This window comes from Bufo bufo, chromosome 4, assembly GCF_905171765.1.
Source record: "Bufo bufo chromosome 4, aBufBuf1.1, whole genome shotgun sequence".
In the NCBI taxonomy this organism is placed as follows: domain Eukaryota; kingdom Metazoa; phylum Chordata; class Amphibia; order Anura; family Bufonidae; genus Bufo; species Bufo bufo.
The window spans coordinates 15,122,610-15,139,711 of NC_053392.1; the positions used below are offsets into that span (position 1 = coordinate 15,122,610).

General features: G+C 43.6%; 1 long non-coding RNA gene across 1 annotated transcript; it reads left to right on the top strand.

The window, feature by feature from the left end:
• The first annotated feature begins 13,034 nt into the window (after nucleotides 1-13,034).
• Nucleotides 13,035-13,557, top strand: LOC120997009. The gene is made up of 3 exons (XR_005778012.1): nucleotides 13,035-13,091; nucleotides 13,236-13,267; nucleotides 13,524-13,557. It is a non-coding gene; the product is annotated as an uncharacterized LOC120997009 (long non-coding RNA).
• Nucleotides 13,558-17,102: the final 3,545 nt, after the last annotated feature.

The window sequence follows — 17,102 nt, forward strand, 5'->3', positions numbered from 1 at the left end:
TGCCAGCGCTACCACGGAAGAAGCCTGGTTGGAGTCTGGTTGTTGGAGGGGGAGACCGACTGTCTCCCCTTTGGCTAAACAGCCCTGTTGCTGGGAGACAGGACCGACTGTCCCTACCCCCTGTGCTGTAAGTGCAGAGACCACGGTCCCATCTGCACTGTTGTGGGGCTTACTGTCTCCCCCTGGTGCGTTAAGCTGCCGATGGGGAGAGGGGGTAACGAGCTCCTCTCCCATACATACTTCCAGCCGCTGGGGAGGGCGACCGACCGTCTCCGCTCCCAATACAGTGTCCTGCTGCTGGGGAAAGGAGACTGGGCTCTCTATTCCTTGTAGGACACTCTGCCGCTGGGGGACAGGACCGACTGTCTCTGCCCCCTGTAACTCCGCCTGCCGCTGGGGAATGGAGACTGGGCTCCCAATTCCCAATAAATCACACGGCCCCTGGGGAATGGAGACTGGGCTCCCAATTCCCTGCAATTCACACTGCCAATAGGGAGAGGGGGTAACAAGCTCCTCTCCGATACATACTTCCAGCCTCTGGGGAGGGAGACCGACTGTTTCCGCTCCCAATACAGTGTCCTGTTGCTGGGGAAAGGAGACTGGGCTCTCTGTTCCCTGTAGGACACTCTGCCGCTGGGGGACAGGACTGACTGTCTCTGCCCCCTGTAACTCAGCCTGCCGCTGGGGAATGGAGACTGGGCTCCCAATTCCCTGCAGGAGCAGTGGAGAGACCTCGGTCCCATCTCCACCGGCCACCTGGGGTTCTTCCCAGTAAACATCCACAATATCCTCCCAGCTGAAGGGCTCTGGACCTGGGTCTGACACTCTGCTCTCCTGCTGAGCCTTCTCACTGGAGTGGAACAGCTGCTGGTAGCCCTGTTCCAGCTCCATCTCCCGGGTCACCAGGTGGACCAGGTCCTGCTCAATCTCATGAGTGTCGTTCCAGTCATACCTGCTCTCCCTCCATTCCAAGAGATCACGGAACCGGGCTTGTGTAGGGCTCCCAAACTCCAGCTCTGAAAAAGTCTCCCATAACAAGCCAGGACCATCAAACTCCTCTCCCTCCGGCTTGTCATGCTCAGCTGTCCTGGGTAGGTACTGTGCCCCACACCACCAGAGCGCCTGGTAGGCATCTTCCAACCACAGCTCCTGCCATGCTAGGAGTTCCAATTCCTTTACCCATTCCTCCCGGGGCTGCTCTCCCAGGAAGGGCATCCGCAGGGCTACTCGCTTCTGCAACCGCTGGTCTCTCGTCCCGCATATACTCCACAATACCCAGTACCTGGTACCAGATGCCTTTGCGGACTGCATCTCGGTCATCCATGACACCCTCATCGTACTCCACTGCTGTTTCCATTATGGTGCTGTCAGGGTCGCTGTACTAGGACATGCGTTGCCCTCAAATTGTAAAATCCATGGAATGGTGTCTCCTGTAGCTGTCCTTCTGGCTGTGGGAACGATCCTACTGCTTGCCACCAATGTAACAGATCTCCTGGCACCCCAACCGAGTACCTCCGTTGATAAAGGCTCCCAGTGCCTCCCGAGGACTCCAAGCACTCCACTCGACACCGATACAACCACAGGAACCAGGAACAGAAACAGCTCTTACAAGAGCTAGGAGTAATAGCCAGGGGAGTATACAAGTATAGCAATCCCCACACACATGAGACGAGGCTCTATGTTGAATGTAAAACAGGAACTCTTTATTGAGGGCTACCTGCCCGTATTTATGCAGGTCCCCTAGGGGAGTGTCCACCAGATGGGGACCTGCATAAATACGGGCGGGTAGCCCTCAATAAAGAGTTCCTGTTTTACATTCAACATAGAGCCTCGTCTCATGTGTGTGGGGATTGCTATACTTGTATACTCCCCTGGCTATTACTCCTAGCTCTTGTAAGATTTGTTTCTGTTCCTGGTTCCTGTGGTGGTATCGGTGTCGAGCGGAGTGCTTGGAGTCCTCGGGAGGCACTGGGAGCATTTATCAACGGAGGTACTCGGTCGGGGTGCCAGGAGATCCGTTACAGGTAGGAACTGCAGGTTTCTAGGGAGGTAACTCTCCCCCTGGTAACAACTAGAAGCCTGGGCTGTCTAGCTGCATGTCAGAAGCTCACTTCAGCTGATGCCTAGCTAAAGTCCACACTCACTTCTGATTCTACACACAGACCTCTCCCCTGAACAGGACCTGACTATTTATAATAGGGGTTCCCTAGCTCCCTCTACTGTCTTGGAGGAGGAATTACACCCTAACAGGCCTGATAGTCATTTAAAGCAGGGAAAATGCACATAAATACCATGAATAAAGTGACATTATGCATCAAAATGACATATAAGACACAATGGCCCTGTTCCACAGGAGGTGGAGAACAACATGGCCCAATTGACTCTTGTGTAGTGCCCACATTTACCTAGTGGGACACTACACAAGGGCCGGAAGACACAACATGCGCGACTAGAAGACGCAGATATATATGTGGACCACGTTAGTAAATGGAAGATAAGAAAGACTGAGGTTCCTCAGCGGTGAATGCCGTTCATTGGCTGAATGAGAAGATGTCACAGTTCTGAGTCCTCCAGGCTGCTGGGGCCTCTTCTTCAGGCGTCCTTTAAGGTGGTATCTGAAGATTCACATATTTATACACCAAAGTAATGAGGAGTAATGAGGCAGGTCAGTCTGAGCGGAGGAGGAAACAGCCGGGACTTATAGATAAGGATTCTAGGAAGGTGACATTTTTATTGTCCTCTAAGATATTCATCCATGAATGTGAAGAACCCGAGAGGTCTTCTTAAAGGGGTCAGCTCTGAACCTGGACATACCAGGCAGCCCCATTTCATGCTCCCCCTTGCTCTGTGATGAATCGCACAGGTTAACCCTTAGGATACCAGCTCCATACATGTACGGTGCTGGAAACCGGGACAGAAATCCCAGCGCCATACAGCTACGGCGCAGTGTACACCCAGTCCCTGAGCAAAATCGCTCGGTGACCGCGGTACGATGGCTGCTCTGCACGGCAGGAAGCCATCTTTCCTACGGGCACAGGGAGGTTTTTCCGCCCCCCCCCCCCCCTGCAGCCCCGATCGCTGCCATTGGCCAGTTTCTGCAGAAAACAACGCTCCAGCCAATGGCAGCGCTACAGCAGCACAGGAAGGGGCTGGACCTCCCTGCAGGCAGCCATTCTAGCTGGTGACTGCGTGCAGAGAGGTTCTGTGCTGCTTGCTGGGACTTGTGATGCACCAACACTGCGATTTCCTGCTGAAAGAAGAAAAGAAAAACTTCTGGAATAGCTGATCTGATTTTTATTTTTGCAGCCGTTCCAGATCCCTAAACCACCCTCCATCCCTGTCGCTTTTTTTTTTTTACAAAATTTTTTTTCTCCTAAATTTTATTTAAAATGTATTACAAGCCCCTTTACGTGTGAAAACACTACATACACACCGCTCACACTAAATGAAGGTTTCCACATTTTCACACGTCACAACCCAATAAAATAAAAATGGCCGGTCCGTCCCAACGAGTGTACTCAGCTGAAGAGGCGTACGCCATGCTTGCCTCCGATACTGAGTCTGCCAGTGAGGGAGAAGAGGATGCCACTTTCCTCTACTCCTCTACCACCTCATCATCATCCGGGACCCTCTAGAAGGCGATCCCCAGAGTGAGCCCATATGGACCTCACCCACTGGCGATTATCAGCCCCAAATTCCTGAGTTTGAGGGCAGCTCCAGAGTTCAGCTAGACGATGCGGGCTTCCCAGAAACTGATTTTATTTTAAATCTTTTTCTCTGAAGATTTTATAAATGTAATGGTGGCCCAAAAATGTTTATTTCCCAGAACCCCACAGCGCCCTACGCTAGACCCCTAGGTTGGACCACAGTAAATGCAGCAGAGATGATGACCTTTTGGGGGCTGCATATGGGTGTAATTATAAAACCACAGATTCTTCAGTATTGGAGTGCGGATGTCTTGTACCAACCTCCAGTTTACAGCAGTGCCATGGCCCGTAATCGATTCCAATGCACAGTGCCCACCCCAGAATGACCCCGCATTTGACGATCTGTTCAAAATTAGGCCGGTCCTTGACCACTTCAATGCAAAGTTCTCAGAAGTATACACTACACTCCAAAATGTCTGCGTACACGAATCCTAATTAGGGAGGGTAAGACTCCGCCAGTACCTGCCCAACAAGTGGGCAAGGCACGGGGCATGAAAACTGTATAAAATCTGTGAGAGTAGCTCCGGGTACACTTACAAGTTCCGGGTTTATGAAGGGAAGGACACTCGGATGGAACCGCCCTGTCGTGACACTAGAGGTGGGTGACACTAGAGGAGGGTGACACTAGAGGTGGGTGACACTAGAGACACGTGACACTAGAGGTGGGTGACACTAGAGACACGTGACACTAGAGGTGGGTGACACTAGAGACACGTGACACTAGAGGTGGGTGACACTAGAGACACGTGACACTAGAGACACGTGAAACTAGAGGTGGGTGACACTAGAGGTGGGTGACACTAGAGACACGTGACACTAGCAGTGGGTGACATTAGAGACACGTAAAAATAGAGGTGGGTGACACTAGAGACACGTGACACTAGAGGTGGGTGACACTAGAGACACGTGACACTAGAGACACGTGACACTAGAGACACGTGACACTAGAGGTGGGTGACACTAGAGACACTTGACACTAGAGGTGGGTGACACTAGAGACACGTGACACTAGAGGTAGGTGACACTATAGATAGGTGACACTAGAGACACGTGACACTAGAGGTGGGTGACACTAGAGACACGTGACACTAGAGGTAGGTGACACTATAGATAGGTGACACTAGAGGTAGGTGACACTAGAGACACGTGACACTAGAGGTGGGTGACACTAGAGACACATGACACTAGAGACACGTGAAACTAGAGGTGGGTGACACTAGAGGTGGGTGACACTAGAGACACGTGACACTAGAAGTGGGTGACACTAGAGACACGTGACACTAGAGGTGGGTGACACTAGAGGTGGGTGACACTAGAGACACGTGACACTAGAGGTGGGTGACACTAGAGACACGTGAAACTAGAGGTAGGTGACACTATAGATAGGTGACACTAGAAGTAGGTGACACTAGAGACACGTGACACTAGAGGTGGGTGACACTAGAGACACGTGACACTAGAGGTAGGTGACACTAAAGATAGGTGACACTAGAGGTAGGTGACACTAGAGGTAGGTGACACTAGAGGTGGGTGACACTAGAGACACGTGACACAAGAGCTAGGTGACACTATAGATAGGTGACACTAGAGACACGTGACACTAGAGGTGGGTGACACTAGAGAATCGTGAAACTAGAGGTAGGTGACACTAGAGACACGTGACACTAGAGGTAGGTGACACTAAAGATAGGTGACACTAGAGGTAGGTGACACTAGAGGTAGGTGACACTAGAGGTGGGTGACACTAGAGACATGTGACACAAGAGCTAGGTGACACTATAGATAGGTGACACTAGAGACATGTGACAATAGAGGTGGGTGACACTAGAGACACGTGACATTTGTCGGGGGATAATAATTCAATTAAGAATTATTAATTATGGTCATAAAAATTATTAACCATAAAAAATAAAATTTATAAAATTGGTCATAAATTCTTAAAATCATGACCTGGTGAATTGTAGACAACTTAATTGATACAATTCACATCTGAGTCCGACTATTTCCTCAGATAAATAAGTTCTTTTTGACGTGAGATGACGTTAATGATAAAATGTAGTTCTGCATTATACAATAATACACAGGTATTATAAAAAATATGCAGATTTATTGGTTACAAGGTTATAAACATATATAAGTCAATAAACACTATGATACATGCAAATGAATATATATAGCGTTTATATAAAGCATTACAAGCTTAACAATACATGTGAGTGGAAATAACTTGTCACATTATACACAAGCTATTATTAGATTAGGATATCAAAATATGAACATAAGTTATATACATTACTTCTGTTCAGAGAAAACCTCATGATATCAAGATGGGCATGTCTAATCCTAGACATCAATATTGTCGGGTATTTATTTCATATAAGATATGAAATCATAAAGATTATGATTTCATATTTTTATGAAATATGAAAAATTAAAAATTAAAAATTTAATTGGCGGACATATAAACTCCAGTTCTTTTATTGACGAGATCTAAAGTTAATTTGTGCAGCTAATGAAACAGGGTGCAATTAATTATATAAAATATAATTTATTACAAATAAATACATGCAGTATAAATGGCATACAAATGAATATAAGGATAATATCAAAATTGACCACAAGATGATGCTCCGCCGTTTACGCCGGGCTCACTTAATTTACTACATCAAATACAATACAATACTACTCTTTTCTTTTTATCAAATTATTACCGATTAGTATACTGATTATCAAAATATCATAATGTAACAACAACAACAACAAAACAATAGAAATGAATCTGTGGAAAATCCCTTATGCTCAGTCAAAGAATATGGCAGTAAGAGACACCTTATAAATACGCCCGTTGGCCTAACTACGGATAATAATATCCGATCAGAGATTCCACTCTGATAGCAATATTACAGGAATTCTAATGATGTGCACGTTCATTAGAATTTCCCATAAAATTATTGTTTTAACACTATTGACCCACTAATAATGGGGTCTCAACTATATGCCAATTGGAGCGATTTATAATTACTGCAAATGAAATAGATTATACATTACCCCTGGCTTTGGGATAAAGAGCTTTTAGAATGGACCCAGCTTTCCAAGATTTAGATATGTCCCGTCCTGTGGTACGTTCCTGACGTGTGAAGTGATGCTGATGAATGAATCCTTGTGAAGTGATCCTTTGTGAAGTTTTTGTGAAGTGTTTGTGAAGAAGTCCTGACCTCCCCCAAAACTGGATTAGATATCCCAATCCTTATCTATGCCCATCCCCTCTTGGATTAGGGATTTCCAATTAGATAAGGTGGGTGTGACGTATGTTAAACATGGGGATGATGTCATTTAATTGACATTCCTTAGAAACTCCTGCCCATCTACCACTTGATGGCACTGTTGTATCATATACAATTTTAAAGAATTAACATATTATATTGCTTGTTTTATTACCACTAAAACTTTGACCTTTCCCACCTTAAATCAATTAGGAGGGACTCTTTCTGACACTTTGCTCAGACTGACTGGCGGTATCAGAAGTTTCCCTAATCTCTGAATTTATGGGGCAGATAAGGGTTCTTCTGGTTTGTGTATCTTAACTGTCTTAGTTATTGAGTAATGATGTTTGAAATAACATCAGCTCCTCTAAAATAGACCCTATTTAAGAAATTTCCACTTAAACACACTTTCTATATCCCCTAGAATATATCCTCTCAGTGGGATACAGACATATAAAGATACATTAATAATATTTGGTTATAATACATCAATATTGCATAGTATATATGAATCATTAACAAGTTCAAACGCTAAATAAATGCACACAGGAATATATATATATCTATATGTATGTGAATATATGAATAGATATCTGTTCCACACCAGATGTGTTTTATGGATGTCTCTTATCAGATCATGGTTTAGCCATGAAACACCCATTGTTCCTCAGACAGACAAGTTTAGAGAAACCAGTGTAGATAAATCCATGTCTCTAAACAATAATATGAAGTATAATGCTCCCTATATATTTACTTTTAATACATTGAACTTGCCATGAACCCATCTTGTTTTTTTTTTCCAGTTTCATGCTGATCACATGCTGTTAAAGGCAATGATCATCCATATTGAATATAGTATCATCAGATATATTATACACTTATGAAAATGCACAACATTATAGAATGCTAAATACATTCTGCCCCCCCCTGTAACCAACTACACATAACATGGCTTCCAGATGGGCACTTCCATCCAAGGATATAACTTAGAAGAGATAACTGTATCCTTCCACCCCATCCTGGACTATTTTCACATATGTAACATTGGTAAGACTATTAAGACAAATAACAGGGATCTAGGATCTTGCTAGACCATATCTTAAATGGGAAGGACTTGAAAAAAAATCCTTCCTGTGGGAATCCATCACTTAGCTTGGCGAATAATGTTCTATCAATATATATATATAAGCAATTATTTAATGCTTTGCTAGATTATGAGTCTAGATTCTTCTGCAGGTAGAATGAAGCCTCACAATATCCTAAGACTACATCTCAATATGGAGATGATCAATTAATTTAATTATTTATTTATTCGCCAATCTAGATGGTATAATTTCACCCACACTATCAAATTAGTCTTAATAAAATGAAATATCATTTTCTGTGTCTCTTACCAAGTCCTAGTAGGAATCTCACTTCTGCTCCTAGGAATGCTGGGTGGTCCATCATAGCACATCTCACCATGGCTTTCATCTTGATAGACCCCTCTAGAGACTCAACTTCTCTCTTTTTCTCCTCTCCTTCCTCTCTTTCTAGCTAGCTTTTTTTTTTCTTCTGCTAGCTAGCTTTTTTTGCTACTCCGCACACGAGTAATTATCCCCCCACTTATCTAAGAATCATCCCCTTTAGGTTAGGGATTCCCAATCAGGTAAGGTGGGTGTATTCGCATGCTAATAACATCATGACGTCATATCAAACTCCTAATATGGTATAGGACAAATAGTGAAATAATATAATGTTGTCCATCCAGATGTTACTGCGGTACTGTAGGTAAACATCCCAACTTTTAAGCATTAAAATTAAATATCTAATAATATGTTTTCATGACTTTCGATGACCTATCTTACCATAAATCACTGAGGAAGGTCTTTTCCTTACACTTTTAATTACCTATATCCTGGACTTGTTGGAGTTGACTGTCTTCTCCTATCTTTTTGAAATATAGGTTGAGCGGCTTTGATGCTTGGCATCGGAACTTGATTTCATTTATCTACATCCATGAATAACTATTGTTTTGAAATCCAACCAACTTAAACTTACTTTGTTTCTGTACCTTCTAAATGGTAAATACATGGTATAACATATATATAAATCGATACATTGTTACACATAGATAACACATTATATGAATTATTGATTAACATATGTTGTAAACTAAATATATCATGCAAAGATATATATAATATAATTATAAATATATAAATTGAAGCTCATACAGCAGGTGTGCTCCAAGGATATGAGTCCTTATCAAGTAACCATGTTCCCTCCAGACAGATATGCCTTAGGGAGTTGACTTACTTCTTACAGATGGTCTCATATCTTTAGCAATAACTTTTAAATACAATGTCCGTTTATGTTCACAATTATTATTTTTATTTTTTTTATAGACTGAACTTGCCATGAACTCATCTTGGCTTCCTCAGCCACATAATATAACTTTGGTTCAAGCTGATCTTATTCTTAAAGGCAATGAGATGAGCATTCATTTTGATTATAATGTCATTAGATAATATTGTATACGTATGAAAATGCCCAACACATTAGAGGTGGGTGACACTAGATACAAGTGACATTAGAGGTGGGTGACACTATAGAAAGGTGACACTAGAGACACGTGACACTAGAGGTGGGTGATACTAGAGACACGTGACACTAGAGACACGTGACACTGGAGTTGGGTGACAATAGAGGTGGGTGACACTAGAGACACGTGACACTAGAGGTGGGTGACACTAGAGACACGTGACACTAGAGGTGGGTGACACTATAGATAGGTGACACTAGAGGTAGGTGACACTAGAGACACGTGACACTAGAGATGGGTGACACTAGAGACACGTGACACTAGAGGTGGGTGATACTAGAGACACGTGACACTAGAGGTGGGTGATACTAGAGGCACGTGACACTAGAGACACGTGACACTGGAGTTGGGTGACATTAGAGGTGGGTGACACTAGAGACACGTGACACTAGAGGTGGGTGACACTAGAGACATGTGACACTAAAGGTAGGTGACAATATAGATAGGTGACACTAGAGGTAGGTGACACTAGAGACATGTGACACTAGAGGTGGGTGACACTAGAGACACGTGACACTAGAAGTGCGTGACACTAGAGACACGTGAAACTAGAGGTAGGTTACACTAGAGGTAGGTGACACTAGAGGTAGGTGACACTAGAGGTTGGTGACACTAGAGGTGGGTGACACTAGAGACACGTGACACTACAGGTAGGTGAAACTATAGATAGGTGACACTAGAGGTAGGTGACACTAGAGACACGTCACACTAGAGGTGGGTGACACTCAAGACACAGGACACTAGAGGTGTGTGACACTAGAGGTGGGTGACACTAGAGTTGGGTGACACTAGAGACAAGTGACACTAGAGGTAGGTGACACTAGAGGTGGGTGACACTAGAGACACGTGACACTAGAGGTGGGTGACACTAGAGACACGTGACACTAGAGTTGGGTGACACTAGAGTTAGGTGACACTATAGATAGGTGACACTAGAGGTAGGTGACACTAGAGATAGATGACACTAGAGGTAGGTGACAATAGAGACACGTGACACTAGAGGTGGGTGACACTAGAGGTAGGTGACACTAGAGGTAGGTGACACTAGAGGTAGGTGCCTCTATACAGGGAGTGCAGAATTATTAGGCAAGTTGTATTTTTGAGGATTAATTTTATTATTGAACAACAACCATGTTCTCAATGAACCCAAAAAACTCATTAATATCAAAGCTGAATATTTTTGGAAGTAGTTTTTAGTTTGTTTTTAGTTTTAGCTATTTTAGGGGGATATCTGTGTGTGCAGGTGACTATTACTGTGCATAATTATTAGGCAACTTAACAAAAAACAAATATATACCCATTTCAATTATTTATTTTTACCAATGAAACCAATATAACATCTCAACATTCACAAATATACATTTATGACATTCAAAAACAAAACAAAAACAAATCAGTGACCAATATAGCCACCTTTCTTTGCAAGGACACTCAAAAGCCTGCCATCCATGGATTCTGTCAGTGTTTTGATCTGTTCACCATCAACATTGCGTGCAGCAGCAACCACAGCCTCCCAGACACTGTTAAGAGAGGTGTACTGTTTTCCCTCCTTGTAAATCTCACATTTGATGATGGACCACAGGTTCTCAATGGGGTTCAGATCAGGTGAACAAGGAGGCCATGTCATTAGATTTTCTTCTTTTATACCCTTTCTTGCCAGCCACGCTGTGGAGTACTTGGACGCGTGTGATGGAGCATTGTCCTGCATGAAAATCATGTTTTTCTTGAAGGATGCAGACTTCTTCCTGTACCACTGCTTGAAGAAGGTGTCTTCCAGAAACTGTCAGTAGGACTGGGAGTTGAGCTTGACTCCATCCTCAACCCGAAAAGGCCCCACAAGCTCATCTTTGATGATACCAGCCCAAACCAGTACTCCACCTTGCTGGCGTCTGAGTCGGACTGGAGCTCTCTGCCCTTTACCAATCCAGCCACGGGCCCATCCATCTGGCCCATCAAGACTCACTCTCATTTCATCAGTCCATAAAACCTTAGAAAAATCAGTCTTGAGATATTTCTTGGCCCAGTCTTGACGTTTCAGCTTGTGTGTCTTGTTCAGTGGTGGTCGTCTTTCAGCCTTTCTTACCTTGGCCATGTCTCTGAGTATTGCACACCTTGTGCTTTTGGGCACTCCAGTGATGTTGCAGCTCTGAAATATGGCCAAACTGGTGGCAAGTGGCATCTTGGCAGCTGCACGCTTGACTTTTCTCAGTTCATGGGCAGTTATTTTGCGCCTTGGTTTTTCCACACGCTTCTTGCGACCCTGTTGACTATTTTGAATGAAACGCTTGATTGTTCGATGATCACGCTTCAGAAGCTTTGCAATTTTAAGAGTGCTGCATCCCTCTGCAAGATATCTCACTATTTTTGACTTTTCTGAGCCTGTCAAGTCCTTCTTTTGACCCATTTTGCCCAAGGAAAGGAAGTTGCCTAATAATTATGCACACCTAATATAGGGTGTTGATGTCATTAGACCACACCCCTTCTCATTACAGAGATGCACATCACCTAATATGCTTAATTGGTAGTAGGCTTTCGAGCCTATACAGCTTGGAGTAAGACAACATGCATAAAGAGGATGATGTGGTCAAAATACTCATTTGCCTAATAATTCTGCACGCAGTGTAGATAGGTGACACTAGAGGTGGGTGACACTAGAGAGACGTGACACTAGAGGTAGGTGACACTATAGATAGGTGACACTAGAGGTAGGGGACACTAGAGACACGTGACACTAGAGGTAGGTGACACTATAGATAGGTGACACAAGAGGTAGGTGACACTAGAGGTGGGTGACACTAGAGACACATGAAACTCGAGTTAGGTGACACTATAGATAGGTGACACTAGAGGTGGGTGACACTAGAGGTGGGTGACACTAGAGTTGGGTGACACTAGAGACACGTGACACTAGAGTTGGGTGACACTAGAGTTAGGTGACACTATAGATAGGTGACACTAGAGGTAGGTGACACTAGAGATAGATGACACTAGAGGTAGGTGACACTAGAGACACGTGACACTAGAGGTGGGTGACACTCAAGACACAGGACACTAGAGGTGTGTGACACTAGAGGTGGGTGACACTAGAGTTGGGTGACACTAGAGACAAGTGACACTAGAGGTAGGTGACACTAGAGGTGGGTGACACTAGAGACACGTGACACTAGAGGTGGGTGACACTAGAGACACGTGACACTAGAGTTGGGTGACACTAGAGTTAGGTGACACTATAGATAGGTGACACTAGAGGTAGGTGACACTAGAGATAGATGACACTAGAGGTAGGTGACACTAGAGACACGTGACACTAGAGGTGGGTGACACTAGAGGTAGGTGACACTAGAGGTAGGTGACACTAGAGGTAGGTGCCTCTATAGATAGGTGACACTAGAGGTGGGTGACACTAGAGAGACGTGACACTAGAGGTAGGTGACACTATAGATAGGTGACACTAGAGGTAGGGGACACTAGAGACACGTGACACTAGAGGTAGGTGACACTATAGATAGGTGACACAAGAGGTAGGTGACACTAGAGGTGGGTGACACTAGAGGTGGGTGACACTAGAGACACGTTTCACTAGAGGCGGGTGACACTAGAGACACGTGACACTAGAGGTGGGTGACACCAGAGACACGTGACACTAGAGGTAGGTGACACTATAGATAGGTGACAATAGAGGTAGGTGACACTATAGATAGGTGACACTAGAGGTAGGTGACACTAGAGGTAGGTGACACTAAAGGTGGGCGACACTAGAGACACGTGACACTAGAGGTAGGTGAAACTATAGATAGGTGACACTAGAGGTAGGTGACACTAGAGGTGGGTGACACTAGAGGTGGGTGACACTCGAGACACATGACACTAGAAGTGTGTGACACTAGAGGTGGGTGACACTAGAGACACGTTTCACTAGAGACACGTGACACTAGAGGTGGGTGACACCAGAGACACGTGACACTAGAGGTAGGTGACACTATAGATAGGTGACACTAGAGATAGATGACACTAGAGGTGGGTGACAATAGAGGTAGTTGACACTAGAGGTGGGTGACAATAGAGGTAGGTGACACTAGAGGTAGGTGACACTAGAGGTAGGTGACACCAGAGGTAGGTGACACCAGAGGTAGGTGACGCTAGAGGTAGGTGACACTATAGATAGGTGACACTAGAGGTAGGGGACACTAGAGACACGTGACACTAGAGGTGGATAACACTAGAGACACGTGACACTAGAGACACGTGACACTAGAGGTAGGTGACACTAGAGGTAGGTGACAATAGAGGTAGGTGACACTAGAGGTAGGTGACACTAGAGGTGGGTAACACTAGAGACACGTGACACTAGAGACACGTGACACTAGAGGTAGGTGACACTAGAGGTAGGTGACAATAGAGGTAGGTGACACTAGAGGTAGGTGACACTAGAGGTAGGTGACACCAGAGGTAGGTGACGCTAGAACTCAGTCCTTGATTAGGCTACTTTCACACTGGCGTTTTGGTTTCCGTTTCTGAGATCCGTTCAGGGCTCCTCTCACAAGCGTCCAAAACGGATCAGTTTGCGTTACAGATAATACAAACGGATCTGTTCTGAATGGATGCAGGCGGTTGTATTATCTGAACGGATCCTTCTGTGCAGATCCATGACAGATCCGCACCAAACGCGAGGGTGAAAGTAGCCTAATCCGGTGGCTCTGGTAGTGGGATGTCCCCGGACTCCAGGTGTCCTGTCCATAGAGCTGCAGATCTGCGGTTGTATCTGATCCTCTGATGTAGATGATGAGATCGCTGAGTGTTCAGTCTCCTCTCACGTCCGCTGTGCAGCAGAGAAGAAACTGAGAAAACAGCGACACCCGGTGTCCAGATGCAGTACTACATCCAGCACTGAGCAAGGGGCCGTCCAGGGTTAGAAAACCAAGTCACATTATATTATAGCATCAGGATGGGAGGAGATCAGACTCCTGGACATTATATTATTATTACATGATGGGAGGAGATCAGACTCCTGGACATTATATTATTATTACATGATGGGAGGAGATCAGACTCCTGGACATTATATTATTATTACATGATGGGAGGAGATCAGACTCCTGGATATTATATTATTATTACATGATGGGAGGAGATCAGACTCCGGGACATTATATTATTATTACATGATGGGAGGAGATCAGACTCCTGGACATTATATTATTATTACAGGATGGGAGGAGATCAGACTCCTGGACATTATATTATTATTACAGGATGGGAGGAGATCAGACTCCGGGACATTATATTATTATTACAGGATGGGAGGAGATCAGACTCCTGGACATTATATTATTATTACATGATGGGAGGAGATCAGACTCCTGGACATTATATTATTATTACATGATGGGAGGAGATCAGACTCCTGGATATTATATTATTATTACATGATGGGAGGAGATCAGACTCCGGGACATTATATTATTATTACATGATGGGAGGAGATCAGACTCCTGGACATTATATTATTATTACAGGATGGGAGGAGATCAGACTCCTGGACATTATATTATTATTACAGGATGGGAGGAGATCAGACTCCGGGACATTATATTATTATTACAGGATGGGAGGAGATCAGACTCCTGGACATTATATTATTATTACATGATGGGAGGAGATCAGACTCCTGGACATTATATTATTATTACAGGATAGGAGGAGATCAGACTCCTGGATATTATATTATTATTACATGATAGGAGGAGATCAGACTCCAGGACATTATATTATTATTACAGGATAGGAGGAGATCAGACTCCTGGACATTATATTATTATTACAGGATAGGAGGAGATCAGACTCCTGGACATTATATTATTATTACAGGATGGGAGGAGATCAGACTCCTGGACATTATATTATTATTACAGGATGGGAGGAGATCAGACTCCGGGACATTATATTATTATTACAGGATGGGAGGAGATCAGACTCCTGGACATTATATTATTATTACATGATGGGAGGAGATCAGACTCCTGGACATTATATTATTATTACAGGATGGGAGGAGATCAGACTCCTGGACATTATATTATTATTACAGGATGGGAGGAGATCAGACTCCTGGATATTATATTATTATTACAGGATGGGAGGAGATCAGACTCCTGGACATTATATTATTATTACAGGATGGGAGGAGATCAGACTCCTGGACATTATATTATTATTACAGGATGGGAGGAGATCAGACTCCGGGACATTATATTATTATTACAGGATGGGAGGAGATCAGACTCCTGGACATTATATTATTATTACATGATGGGAGGAGATCAGACTCCTGGACATTATATTATTATTACAGGATGGGAGGAGATCAGACTCCTGGACATGATATTATTATTACATGATGGGAGGAGATCAGACTCCTGGACATTATATTATTATTACAGGATGGGAGGAGATCAGACTCCTGGACATGATATTATTATTACAGGATGGGAGGAGATCAGACTCCGGGACATTATATTATTATTACAGGATAGGAGGAGATCAGACTCCTGGATATTATATTATTATTACAGGATAGGAGGAGATCAGACTCCTGGACATTATATTATTATTACAGGATGGGAGGAGATCAGACTCCTGGACATTATATTATTATTACATGATGGGAGGAGATCAGACTCCTGGACATTATATTATTATTACAGGATGGGAGGAGATCAGACTCCTGGACATTATATTATTATTACAGGATGGGAGGAGATCAGACTCCTGGATATTATATTATTATTACATGATGGGAGGAGATCAGACTCCTGGATATTATATTATTATTACAGGATAGGAGGAGATCAGACTCCTGGACATTATATTATTATTACAGGATGGGAGGAGATCAGACTCCTGGATATTATATTATTATTACATGATGGGAGGAGATCAGACTCCTGGATATTATATTATTATTACATGATGGGAGGAGATCAGACTCCTGGACATTATATTATTATTACAGGATGGGAGGAGATCAGACTCCTGGACATTATATTATTATTACAGGATGGGAGGAGATCAGACTCCTGGATATTATATTATTATTACATGATGGGAGGAGATCAGACTCCTGGATATTATATTATTATTACAGGATGGGAGGAGATCAGACTCCTGGACATTATATTATTATTACATGATGGGAGGAGATCAGACTCCTGGATATTATATTATTATTACAGGATGGGAAGAGATCAGACTCCTGGATATTATATTATTATTACATGATGGGAAGAGATCAGACTCCTGGATATTATATTATTATTACATGATGGGAGGAGATCAGACTCCTGGACATTATATTATTATTACAGGATAGGAGGAGATCAGACTCCTGGACATTATATTATTATTACAGGATGGGAGGAGATCAGACTCCTGGATATTATATTATTATTACAGGATGGGAGGAGATCAGACTCCTGGATATTATATTATTATTACAGGATGGGAGGAGATCAGACTCCTGAACATTATATTATTATTACAGGATAGGAG